This window comes from Arachis ipaensis, chromosome B07 (assembly GCF_000816755.2).
Source record: "Arachis ipaensis cultivar K30076 chromosome B07, Araip1.1, whole genome shotgun sequence".
Taxonomy (NCBI): Eukaryota; Viridiplantae; Streptophyta; class Magnoliopsida; order Fabales; family Fabaceae; genus Arachis; species Arachis ipaensis.
This window is the reverse complement of record NC_029791.2, coordinates 100,443,553-100,456,646: the sequence shown is the minus strand read 5'-3', so window position 1 is coordinate 100,456,646 and position 13,094 is coordinate 100,443,553.

Here is a 13,094-nt window from a genome sequence, read left to right as displayed (position 1 = left end):
GATTATTTTGGTTATAAATGCTTGCCGTATATATTTTATTTCCTTAGGGAGGTTTGTAAATTTGGAAGTTTGTGCACCTGTTTAGTCCCACCATGTCCCAAGACCATCGATAGTTAGACAGCAAGCTCATTTGTAATGTCATCCTACCCCTCATACAGTCCATCCCATCAGTCCTTATCCCTGTTTTACAAGGTGCAGTTAGGCAAAATTATCTCTTCAAACTCTCATACAAAAAGGTTTGGATGGTGAAGCAAAAGACAATTGCGCAGATATACGGTGATTGAGAGGAGCCATATAATAAGGTGCCAAGATTGCTGCAAGCATTGCAGATTTGTTATCCCAGAATAATATGTGATTTCAGGACCGTACCATACTATGATGGGGACGGTGGTATGCGACTGCAACCAAATTGATAAGGTATTCTAGTCTTTTTCTCCATGTGTGGATGCTTCAAGCATTGCAAGCCCTTCATCTCCATTGATGGCACGCATCTGTATGAAAAATATAATGGTGTGTTGCTAATTGAAGTGGCACAAGACAATAACAGTAATATCCTTCATATGTCATTTGCAGTTGTCGAGTTTGAGACTATAGAGTCCTGGTCGTTCTTCCTTACCAACTTGAGACGACATGTGACACTACAAGAAGGACTTTTGATTATATCTGATAGATCCTAGGCGATCAAAGCCGCACTTAGAGCCGATGATACTGGTTGGAAGCCTCTCAGAGCATTCCATGCTTATTGTGTCAGGAACATGGCCGCGAACTTCATGTCTCGTTTCAAATCTGCCAAGGGAAAGCGATATCTCATGAATGCTACTTATAGTCCAAGCAAGGCTGGGTACGAGTGGTATATGGATGTTTTGAGAGGTTTATCATGTGAGATGGCAGATTGGACCACTAGATTCAACAAGAAAATATTGTTACAACATTGTGATAGCAGTAACAGGTTTGTGGTGGAGGAGTTAGAGCCTTTTGAGAGTTGGTCTCAAGGTTCATTTTGTGTTTGGTGGCCTTTTCTAGACACTTCATTTCCCATGTCGTCATTGATAAACCCCATTTTTAGGGTTTATCTTATGCTTAATTGAGTGGATTTTATCACTATTCTCACACTTATTCGTAGAATTCACATGTTTTACATTTTCCTTCCTAATTTTGTGCTATGATTGAAAACATGCTTCGTTGGCCTTAAATTTGCTATGTTTAATCCTCTCTTATTACCATTCGATGCCGTGATATGTTTGTTAAGTGTTTTCAGGGTTTATAGGGCAGGAATGGCTTAGAGGATAGGAAGCATGCAAAGTTGGAAGGAATACAAGAAATTAAAGGAATTGTTAAGCTGTCAAGCCTGACCCCTTCATACTAAATCGATCATAACTTGAGCTACAGAGGTCCGAATGAGGCGGTTTCAGTTATGTTGGAAAGCTAACATCCAGGGCTTCAAAATTATATGTAATTTGCCATAGTTGCCTTGCAGTTAGGCGACGCGTACGCGTGGCGCGTACGCGTGACCTTGCGAAAGTCCATCGACACGTATGCGTGACAGAGCCACGTGCTGCACGTATCAGAAAATGCTAGGGGAATTTCTGAATTCCGTTTCGGCCCAGTTTCAAGCCCAAAAATACAAAATAGAGGCTGCAGAGTGGAAGAATCATTCATACAACATTCATTTACATAATTTCAGGTTGGAGATGTAGTTTCCTAGAGAGAGGCTCTCTCCTCTCTCTCTCCTCTCTCTAGGTTTTAGGGTTCTTAGGTTTAGCTATTTTCATTTTCATATTTCTACTTTTCTTTAATTTAGTTTTTCTTCTACTCTTATTTATTCTAGCACTTTAATCTCTCTTCTCTTGGTGATTTATTTATTTTCCAATTTAGTTTATGAACTTTTGATGTTAGATTCAATTTCCATATTAATGCAATTTATGTTTTCCTTATTTATGGTTGCTTTCTTCAATTTGTGTTATTGATGCTTGCAATTGGTTGTTTAGCTTTTATTATCTCTCATTAATTTTCTATGCTTTTATTTTGTGCCATACAAGTATTTGATAAAATGCTTGGTTGGAATTTAAATTAGATTTTTACGTTCTTAGCTTGGATTGATTAATTGGAGACTCTTGAATTATCAAAGGTCTTTTATTGATTGGTAATTAAGACTTGCTAGTTGACTTAAGCTTCACTAAATCTAGTCTTTGATTAGGACTTGTGAACTTAAGTTAACTTTACTCACTTGACTTTCCTTCATTATTAGAGGTTAACTAAGTGAAAGCAAAAGGCAATTACCATCACAAGTGACATTGGTAATGGGATAGGACTTCCAGTTATCAACTCTTGCTAAGACCTTTCCTTAATTGTTATTTTATTTCCTTGTTATTTCACTTTCTTGTTTCTTATTTCAAAACCCAAAAAGATACAATTTCATAACCAATTATAAGTACACTTCCCTGCAATTCCTTGAGAGACGACCTGAGGTTTAAATACTTCGGTTTATTTTTATTGGGTTTGCTTACGTGACAAAAAAATTAAATTTGATTGAGGTTTAATTGTCAGTTTAGATCTATACTTGCAACACGATTATTTTTGTGAAATTCTTTACCGACGATTTTTCCCCATCAGTCATGCACTTGTTGCTTGTGCCGCCGCAAGTGTCGAGTGGGTGATATATGTTCATCCGATGTACACACAAGAGCCATGTGTATGAAGTTTTCACCATTAAATATTTTTAAGAAGGAAATGCATATTCTTTTGTCACTGTATGAAGTTTTCACCATCAAATCTTTTTAACTTGACAAAATTTGAAGTCATTTTCTTAATTGATGCAGTAACCATTTTTTTGTGTTTTTATGGTGAAGTAAGCCTAAAGATTGTGAATTTATTTGATTGAAATACTTGGGATTTGTTGAAATCTTTGGAGATGAGAAAGGTGGAACACAATTTCCAATGAGAAATTTTAGAGAATATAATAGTCCAACTCTTTAATGCATGTGTTACACAATTTTTTTTTTTAGGTTTAATTCGCTCCCACCAATCCATTATGGTGTGCAAAATGAATTATTAGCGAATTTTTTACAAGATACAATGAAGAACACTTGACTTATTTCTACACTCACACAGTCAAGTCTTACATCAATGATATTTTATAGAATGATATTCTCTATTCTTTCTTTTATGCACAAAGAATGTCTTGATATGGAGAAGATATAAATAATGAAATGAGAGAAATTTACAGGCAAGGAGTACAGGCATCAATGTACTCCTAAAGAGAAATATCTCTTTGAGTAGATACAATATTTAATAATTTACAACCTTTCAATAAGTTATAAGTTTTGAATAAGTCACAACTCTATGAAGAGATGTAACTTTTCAACTATATCTTTTCATATATTTTGAAAATATTTCTCACAATTTATTCTTGATCAGGTATACCTGTAGCCGCCTAGAGTAATATCATCAATAAATGATACAATATATTTTGTTTCTCCTAGAGACATTTCCGGTGACTCCCATATATCATAATAAATCAATTCCAATATGTGCTTATTCCAAATTTCAATCTGTATGTTACTTGCTTATAACAAAGTTCTCAAAATAGTGTAAATTTACCGATATAAACTCAAGAATGAGATTACGTTCCACAAGAATTTTCAAGCCTCATTTTGACATGTGGCTCAATTTGCAATGCCATATCATCCACATTTTTTTAGCTTGTTGGCGTAACGAATGCTTTTACCTTTTGTAAAGCATCTCCCACAAGTATGTATAGATTGCCTACAATCTTTTCAGCTTTTATTATCATAAGAGCACCTTTAATTAACAACTAAACATTCCACCTTCAATTTCAATTTTGTAATCAACGCCATTCAACTGCCTAATAGACGACAAGGAGAGTTTTTCTCCTTTCATTGTTTAGTTTTTTTTCCCATAAAATTAGCTTCACTAATTTTACATTTAAGTTCATTCAAAGCTTGTGCATGTGGAAAGAATCTCATCTCCGATGATTTAGGTATGTGGGAAGAAGATTGACAGATTATTCAATCAAAAATGTGGATGAGATGGGAGATACATAAGAGGGTGAATAAGAGAGAAATGTCGAAAGAAATTATATATAAGGTGATCAAAGAAGATCTTTATATAATTAGCCTTATTGTAGACATGATATATGATAGATTTAATAATGTTATTTGACTCATATAGACAATTCTATTTAATGAGATAAGACTTTATTGTTATTGTTGTTGTATTCATAGCTTGTATGGTGGCACCAATAGGTTATTGTCTATTTTTTTTTTGTGTCTAAACAACAAAGGAAAATTCAAAGCAAAATACCTATCCTAAATTAGACATAATGATTTGCTAGAGAGCTTCACAAGGCTCAAACTAAATAACATTATTGAGATTACTTCTAGATCCATATCTAACCATCCAATCCGCAGATTTATTTGCTTCCCTAATATCCAATCAAATTGCACGTACCAGGATCTTGATAAAAACTCCTGAATCTTGTTAACTAAATAAACAACTTCAGACTTACACTCACTAAGAGTGTCGTGCAAAAGATGAAGAATGTCCAAACAATCTGTTTCACACAATATGGCTCTCAATCCGCAATTTCAAACTAAAACAAGGTATCTCCAAACTTTAAAAATCGCACATCAGATGATAGACCAGGGAGGAGAGTTGCCAGAACAACCCGCAATCTAACCCCATTAGAATTTCTAATAAGACAACCAAATCCAGCCAAGCTCAAATCAATAAACAAATTATCATTACAATTAACTTTAAAGCTATTACTACAGGAAGTTCCCATGACAAACGGTTCCTGAAGAAACTAAAAGAATACACCTGTTCATATATAACCTTAGATCTATGGTTGTGCTTCTGATGAGAGCAACCACCTTGTGATTTGTCCAATGATTTTTAGCATTGAAAATGTCATTGTACCTATGCCTCCATAGCCACCACACTCCGGCCCTTAAAAGAGCCTCCTTACCAGACATGACCGTCTGAAACCAAGTTTCCAATGAGAAGCCTTCAACCGAATCAATAACCCGAGGATCTAGCATCTACCAAATAACTCTGGTATATACACAATCTCTAAGGTAGTGTTCTACTGTCTCTGGATCTGCATTGCATCTCTAGCACATAACTGAACTAGCTAGATGCCACCTGAAGCAGAAGACCTCCGTCAGGAGAGCATTATGAAACCAAAACCACACAGTCAATTTGATCTTTTACGGAAGATTCAAGTACCAAAGCCAGTTTTAGTTGCTATTTTTATTTCAATTCAATTTATTCTTTAACAACCAATGATAACACTCTCTTACACTATACCCTTTTGTCCCTGTAGTCCACTAACTCTACCCCGATTCCATGTCAGCCAAAGTCAGATAGTGAATGAAATGCTTGACCTCAAGAGGAATTATCAATGCAAGTTTCTCCACCTCTCAAGATCCATCACGCCACAAATCTACCACTACAAAATCAGACTCAGATATGTGAACATAGAGAACAAGATCATAAAACCTTCCAAAAGGAGTCCACTCATCATACCACACAGATTGCTACACATTCCCAAAATTCCATATGAACCCATCCTTGAGAGCATCAAATGCTTTGAGAATGTTCTTCTAAATAGCTGAAGCATTCTGAATATTGTTGCTAAGAAAAGTTGAATTCCAAAAATATTTAGGCATCATAACCTCAACCCACAACTTGTCTCTATTATTGAAGCAATCCCAAACCAATTTTTCAAGAAGCGCCACGTTAGTTGAGTAGGTATCCCTAAAACCTAAACCACCTGCCCTTTTAGGAGTTATAGCAACATCCCACTTAACCAACAGCAACCCTCTTTCATTAGTTTGACCTCTCCATAAAAATTGTCTCATCAAAGAATCTATCTTTTGCACAAGCATACTTCGGAAGAAGAGCAATCTACATGTTGTAAATCGAAATAGAAGTCATTACTAATTTAACCAAACAATGTCTTCCTGCCTTATTCAGCAAACACTCCTTCCAACTAGCAAGCTTCTTCTGAATCTTTTTAATAATATCCTAAGCCATCCTCCTAGAAGACCTTTCATACCCAATATTTACCCCTAGATATCTTCCCAAGTCCTGAAAAAAATGGATAGTAGAAACTCCTGAGAGAACCTCTTTTCTTTTCTTAGAAATATTCTTTGAGCACTGAGCCTTAGATTTACAAAGGTTCACCTTTAATCCTGATGCTTTGAAAATAACTCCATAGTCCGCATAACCGTCCCTACCTGAGCTTTCGTAGCTTTACAGAAAAATAGGAGATCATCAGCAAACATAAAATGGGAGATTTTATGGCTATGCTTGGAGACCGACACAAGTATCCACAACCCTTGAGAAACCCGATGAGTAATAAAACAAGCAAAAGCCTCCATATAAAGCACAAAAAAATATGGGGACCGGAACATGGGATTTCCTTGCTTCAAACCCCTCTTCGGATTGAAATTATGAAGTCTCTCACCATTCCACAAGATAGCCAAGGAAGATGACGCCACACAGGCCATAATAAGATTAATAGTAGCTCTTGGGAAACCAAAGCTAACCAATGAAGCTTCAGGGAATCTCCAATCCATCCTGCCATAAGCTTTTTCTAAATCAATCTTAAAAACCATAGTCCCTGATTCGTGAGCATCTTTTCTTTATTTTATTATTATTTTATATATGAATTTATCAAGTTTTATTTAGATTTTAGTGTTTGAAGCCTATTTGGATGCTACTTTAAGGTGCATTGTGGTTTTAATTATTTCAGAAAAAATCCAAACAAGTTTGGCAGAGTTCATGGAGAAGAAAAAGGAGAAAAATTGAAGCTGCTAAGCTGGCGCCAAACGCTGAGCCTGGTGTTTGGCACCAGGCATCTCGTGTTGCGTGCAAGGCCTCTAACTGGTTTGCGCTAAATGCCCTGACCTGGCATTTAGTGCCAAGAGCTTCGTAATTCGTGCAACAATCTGATACGTGAGAATCTTTCCTATCTTTTCCTAGTGAATTTGCATCTAAATTGTTGAGTTTAATAAAGAATTAATTATCTTTTAGCCAATATGGATGCTACTTTGAATATTGTGCAATTCTATTTATTTTAGGTAGCGTTCAGCTGGATTTGATGGAGTTTCTGCAGAAGAAGAGATGAAGGCGAATGATGATATCAACCCTAACCTCTCTGCACTCAAACCTGAATAACTCGAGCTACAGAGGTCCAATAGATGTGATTCTAGTGGCGTTGGAAAGCTAACTTTCAGAGCTTTCCAACGATATATAATAGTCCATACTTCTTCTCCGAACTCGCTGCCAAGGCTGCGCCTAAATTGAGATTTCTCAAGTTAGGCGCAAGACACAACAACAATACGCGAGATTGGTCCTGCCCACTTCAAGTTAGGCGCACTAAAGCCCAAGTTAGGTGCAGCTTCACTCAACTAAACTCCAATTCATGCTACCAAGCCCAAGTTAGGCGTGGGTCCTAGTGAAGCCAAGTGGTCCTCATCCATCAATTGAAGAGTTGCTAATTGCTATAATTAATTCTAATTTAAATTCAAATTTTAAAAATAGGAAAAGATATTATTTTAGTTTTAAAGATAGATTTTAAATTAATTAGGATTAGATATAAATAGGGGGATATCACCTCAACATTATTCCATTACAGACTTCCAATTCTATACAAATTTATATTCCGTAATCCTAGTTTTCTACTCTGAACCATGAGCAACTAATCCTCCATTGTTAAGGTTAGGAGCTCTGTCTATTTGTATGGATTGATTTTATTGCTTTATCTATTTTAATTCATGTATGGACTTATAATTTAAGAATTGTTTTTGCTCTTTTTCTTATGAATTTGGGTGGAACGGAAGTGTGACCCTCTTTCTATTTGAGTTCTTGTATAACTTGGAAAAGCTCTTTACTTGAACAACAGCTTGAAAACATATTCTCCTAAATTTTAATTATCTGGATTTAACAGGATACGTGACATATAATCTTTTTATTTTTGGGTAATTAGAGTTTTTGTGGCATATAAACTGGAATTTGATCATGTAGCTTTTAATTGGAATTAATTGACCAAGGAATTGGCAGTTAATGAATTTTAGAGGAGACTAGAAAGGTCTAAGGAATTAGGGTCTAGTCACATATAGTTTGCCATAAATTAAATTCTACATAATTAAAATAGTTAGTAAGAAAATTAAATCCGGAAAAATAGATAACTCTGAAGCCTTAACTGCCTTCTCAATATTTTATTCCCAACTTATTTATCTGTCTATCTTTAATATTCTAAATTTACTGTTAATGCTTTTGAACTTCCAAATACTATTTTCTGTTTGTCTAACTAAGCCTATCAAACACTATTGTTGCTTAATCCATCAATCCTAGTGGGATCGACCCTTACTCACGTAAGGTATTACTTGGTACGACCCGGTGCACTTGCCGGTTAGTTTGTGGTTAGAAAAACCGCACCATAATCACACGCTAGTGGCGCTAAATGCCGATCCTAGCGTTTAGCGCCAGGAAGACAGTAACGCCCACGAGCCCTTCTGCATCATCAACGCTAAACGCGGAGCTTGGCATTTAGCGCTAGCACTACATTTTTTAACTTCAAGGAAAGGGCTTCGGTAGTGTTTTAGCATTTATATTTATTTTATTTTGATACCTTTTTTATTATCATTATGGGAAGATACAATCTTCTAGGATTTTAGATATTATTTTATTTTATTTGTTTATTTTATTTCAAAACCAATTAGGTTAGATATAAAAGAAAAATAGATTTAGCCCTTTGGGCTCTCTTCTCTCTACTATCTCATTTTACACCTTACACACTTTTGAAACCCTAGCTTTTCTCTAAGCCATAAGTAACTAAACCTCCCTTGTTAAGGTTAGAAACTCTGTTTATTATATGGATTAATACTATTGTCACTCTATTTTAATTGATGTACTGATTTATATTTAAGGATTACTTTCGTTCTTCATCTTATGAATTTGAGTTTATTGAAAGATAGCTCTTTTTCTACATGAATTCTTGTTGATTCTTAGAAAAGTTAACTCACTTGAATAATAACTTGAAAGTAATTCCTCCTAAATCACTAATTACTTAAACTTAACGGGATACGTGACATATAATCTTCTTATATTTGGATAATTAGGGTTTTGTAGCTAATAAATTAGAATTTGAATTAACCCTTTAATCTCCATTAAGTGACCAAGAAATTGACGGTTGATTAGGTTAGAAGAGACTAAATTACTAGGGAATTAGGGTTTAGTCCATTAGGGTTTGCCATTAATTGGATCTTGCATGATTAAAATAGTTGGTAAGAAATATTAATCCAGAAAAATAAATACCTCTGAAACCTTAACTATTTTCTCACACCAAATTTACCACTTGTTTTATAAATTCCCGATTCATTGTTTAATGCAATTTGAACTCCCAAAACACTATTTTCTGCTTGTCTGACTAAGTGAATCATTCAATTATTATTGCTTGATCCATCAATCCTCATGGGATCGATCCTCACTCACCTGAAGTATTACTTCGTACGACCTAGTGCTCTTGCCAGTTAGTTTGTGATATTCTAAATTCGCACAAAATTTTTGGCGTCGTTGCTGGGGATTGACTGTGTTTGACAACTACCTGTTGCTTGATTGCTTAGATTAGACGTCTTTGCTTTAATTTTGTTTAATTTCTTTCTTTGAATTTTCAAAAATTAGCTTTAAAGTATTTAAAATTTCTTCTCCTTAATTTCTGAAATTAAGTTTGGTATCTCCGTAGTTTCTTAAATTTATTTTCTTCATTTATTTTTCTTTCAAAATTTTCAAACTCATTAGCTTATTTTTTTTTAATTAATTTTCGAATTTGTTGGCTTATTTCTTTCATTTATTTTTCAAAAATTGTGTGTTATTTAATTGATTTGTTTTATTTTATTTCCTTTACTCAGGTTACCTCATTGGGAATTCTCTTCACCTTGACATAGAGATTTTCACTTTTTCTTGTCTTCTGTTTGTTTATAAGCCGGAATAGGAACAAAGAACCTCTTCTTGACATTGATCCTGAGATTGAGAGAACCTTGAAAAGGCATTTACAGCAGGTTAGATCTTATAAAGCCATTGAGAATCTCAAAAATAATTTTGAGAAGAAAACTGAAGGAGCTACTATGGATCTAAACAACACCAACAATGTTATTAATCCTCATGTTCTCAATGCTCCTAATGTGCCTGAGCAACCAAGAAGGACACTGGGCTCATATACTGCTCCTAGGCCCAACTTCTGTGGCAATAGCATTGTTGTACCTCTTGTAGCTACTAATAATTTTGAGTTGAAGTCTCAGCTCATCTCTTTGGTACAACAAACTGCCAGTTTCATGGACTTCTGCAGGAAGACCCAAACTTATTTATCTTTAATTTTCTGCAGATCTGTGACACTGTTAAGACCAATAGAGTTCATCCGGATGTCTATAGGTTGCTTCTCTTTCCTTTTGCTGTATGGGATAGAGCCAAGAAGTGGCTTGATACATAGCCTAAGGAGAGCTTGGATACATGGGACAAGTTAGTTAATAGATTTTTAACCAAGTTCTTTCCACCTCAGAAGCTGACTAAGCTGAGGATATATGTTCAGACTTTTAGGCAGAGAGAGGGTGAGTCTCTTTATGAAGCTTGGGAGAGGTACAAGATGATGCTTAGGAAGTGTCCTCCTGATATGTTCTCAGACTGGATTCAGTTACAAATTTTCAATGATGGAGTTACTGAGGCCGCCAAAATGTCTTTGGATAATTCTGTAGGTAGGTTTCTTCACATTAAAAAGACTCCTGAGGAAGCTCTTGATTGGATTGAGATGGTTGCTTACAACCAATATCTGTATTCTTCTGAGAGGACCTCTGTGAGAAAAGAAGTACTGAAATTAGATGCTTTGAATGTTATTCTTGCCCAGAACAAGGCCATGTCTCAATAGATAAATACTATTACTCAACACTTGAGCGGAATGCAAGTCTCATCCGTCAATACTCAAGATACATCCTATGACATGAGTGGTGACTTTCCTCAAGGTGAGTGTAACACCCTAATTACCCTAAGCCTTACCTCGCATCGTAATGCAAACTTTAATCAAAGGTTACGAAAGTTCTAAGCTCATACATATAATATATAGAAAGAAATAATATATTCTAGAAGCCCGATGAAGGATATAGCTCAAAAACAGGATTTGAACAGCGCAAAACGTACTCATGAAGCTACAAACTTAAAGCACAAGATATATATAATATAGCAAAACATAAGAGTATAATAGTATGAAAATCTAGCCACGGCTCGCGGAGTTTAAGACGGCTAGCTATATATACAGACCATATAGATATCTGAAGTTAAAACAGCTTATGCAAGTTTTTCTCTCAAAACAAGCCTCTAGGCAAAAGTAAAATACAAAAGATGAGAGATTAAAACAAAATAAACAAAAAGACATCCAAAACAGATAAGGATCTTTCGCTTCTATCACCATCCAAGCAACTCAACGAGGTGGGTTGCGACCTGCATCTAAAAACACAACAGAAATATAGTATGAGAACTGGAGGTTCTCAGTATGGTAACAGTGCACAGTGATGTAAGATATAAGACTCCAGGATGCCAAAGGCAATCCTAGAACTTCATATCCATCACAAGATTCATCTTACAGCATAACTAAAAACAATAAAGCATAACTTAGAACCATTAACATAATAAAAGGGTAGTCTATCTTAAAGGATTTTCTACTCTAACAATTCTCCGCTGTCCCATAGCCTTCACCAACCTATCCTCCATGAGATCCTATCACCACCGCCTTCTGAACCTCCTCAATACGAGTAGAAAGCACAATTAAGTTCAATGCAAATAAAACACAAGTATAGGCATATATATATCGAGTAGTTCAAGTAGGCAATTAGACATGTTATACAAATAGGCAAACAATTACAAGTCGGCAAAGCATACAAACAAAAAGAACATGCACATGATGAATGCCTGTCCTACAGGCTGTGATATCACATTGTCGGTTCAACTACCAACCCGACACATCTCCATAGAGATGTCGCCCTTCGGAATCATCATTGGGACCCCCGAGATATGCTGCTCGGAACACCGTCCAGGATTTTGTGCCTGTACACTCTATTGATCCGAAAAGATGCGAGCGGGATACTTTTGCCACAGACCTCACATCTCAACGTAAGCGGGATTAACAACTTTCCTTATGCCGCCGCCACTACCTCGACAGGCGGGATTAACCACCGTCCCTGCCAAGTGCATAGCGTTTCAACAATCTCAATATGAAACAGTAATTCAGTAGTTTTTCGAAAACATTTTCAGTACATCATGGATCCATCATTTCATCCCGAGTCCTCGACTCATTTCAACCACTGTCAATTCAACATTTCCATTCTGAACTCATCAGTTCGTCAATTTTGCAATTCAGGTATCTTTCTCCCTTCTCATTTCACCAGACTCATCCTCAATACACTAGAAATCTAAGCCTCCGTTCTCTAACTTTTCAAAATAAATACCAATTAATTCCACTTAAGACTTTTCCTATGTTTTTATACCCAAAATAAGCCCAAGAATCTTAAAAAGGTGTCACAGAAGTATACAAACTTGTTGAAAAGGTGAAATAGTTTAAAAACAAAGCTTAAGTTGTAGAACAGGGCATGTGCGTACGCACAAGGGTGTGCGTGCGCATGCCCAAGAGATTTTCAAAAATGTGTGCGTACGCATAGGGGTGTGCGTATGCACAAGTTCCAAATTTTGCAATTCTATTTGCTCGCACAAGGCGTGCTAGCGCCCCCAACAGAACGCACCCTCCAACGTGTGCGTCCGCACAGGTTGTAATACTTCATTGGTGAGGTGCGCACACAGGTTGTGCTAGCGCTCTCAACAGAAGGCCTTCCCCTGTGTATGCGTACGCACAAGTCTGTGCATGCGCACAGGTTCAAAAAATCATAGGGGTGTGCGTGCGCACACAAACCAGAAATAACAAAATTCTGCAACATTGCAGAATTTCAAATTTTGATACCAAACTTTGAATGATCATAACTTCCTCTACAAAAATCCAAATTTTACAAGCTTTATTTCAATTTGAA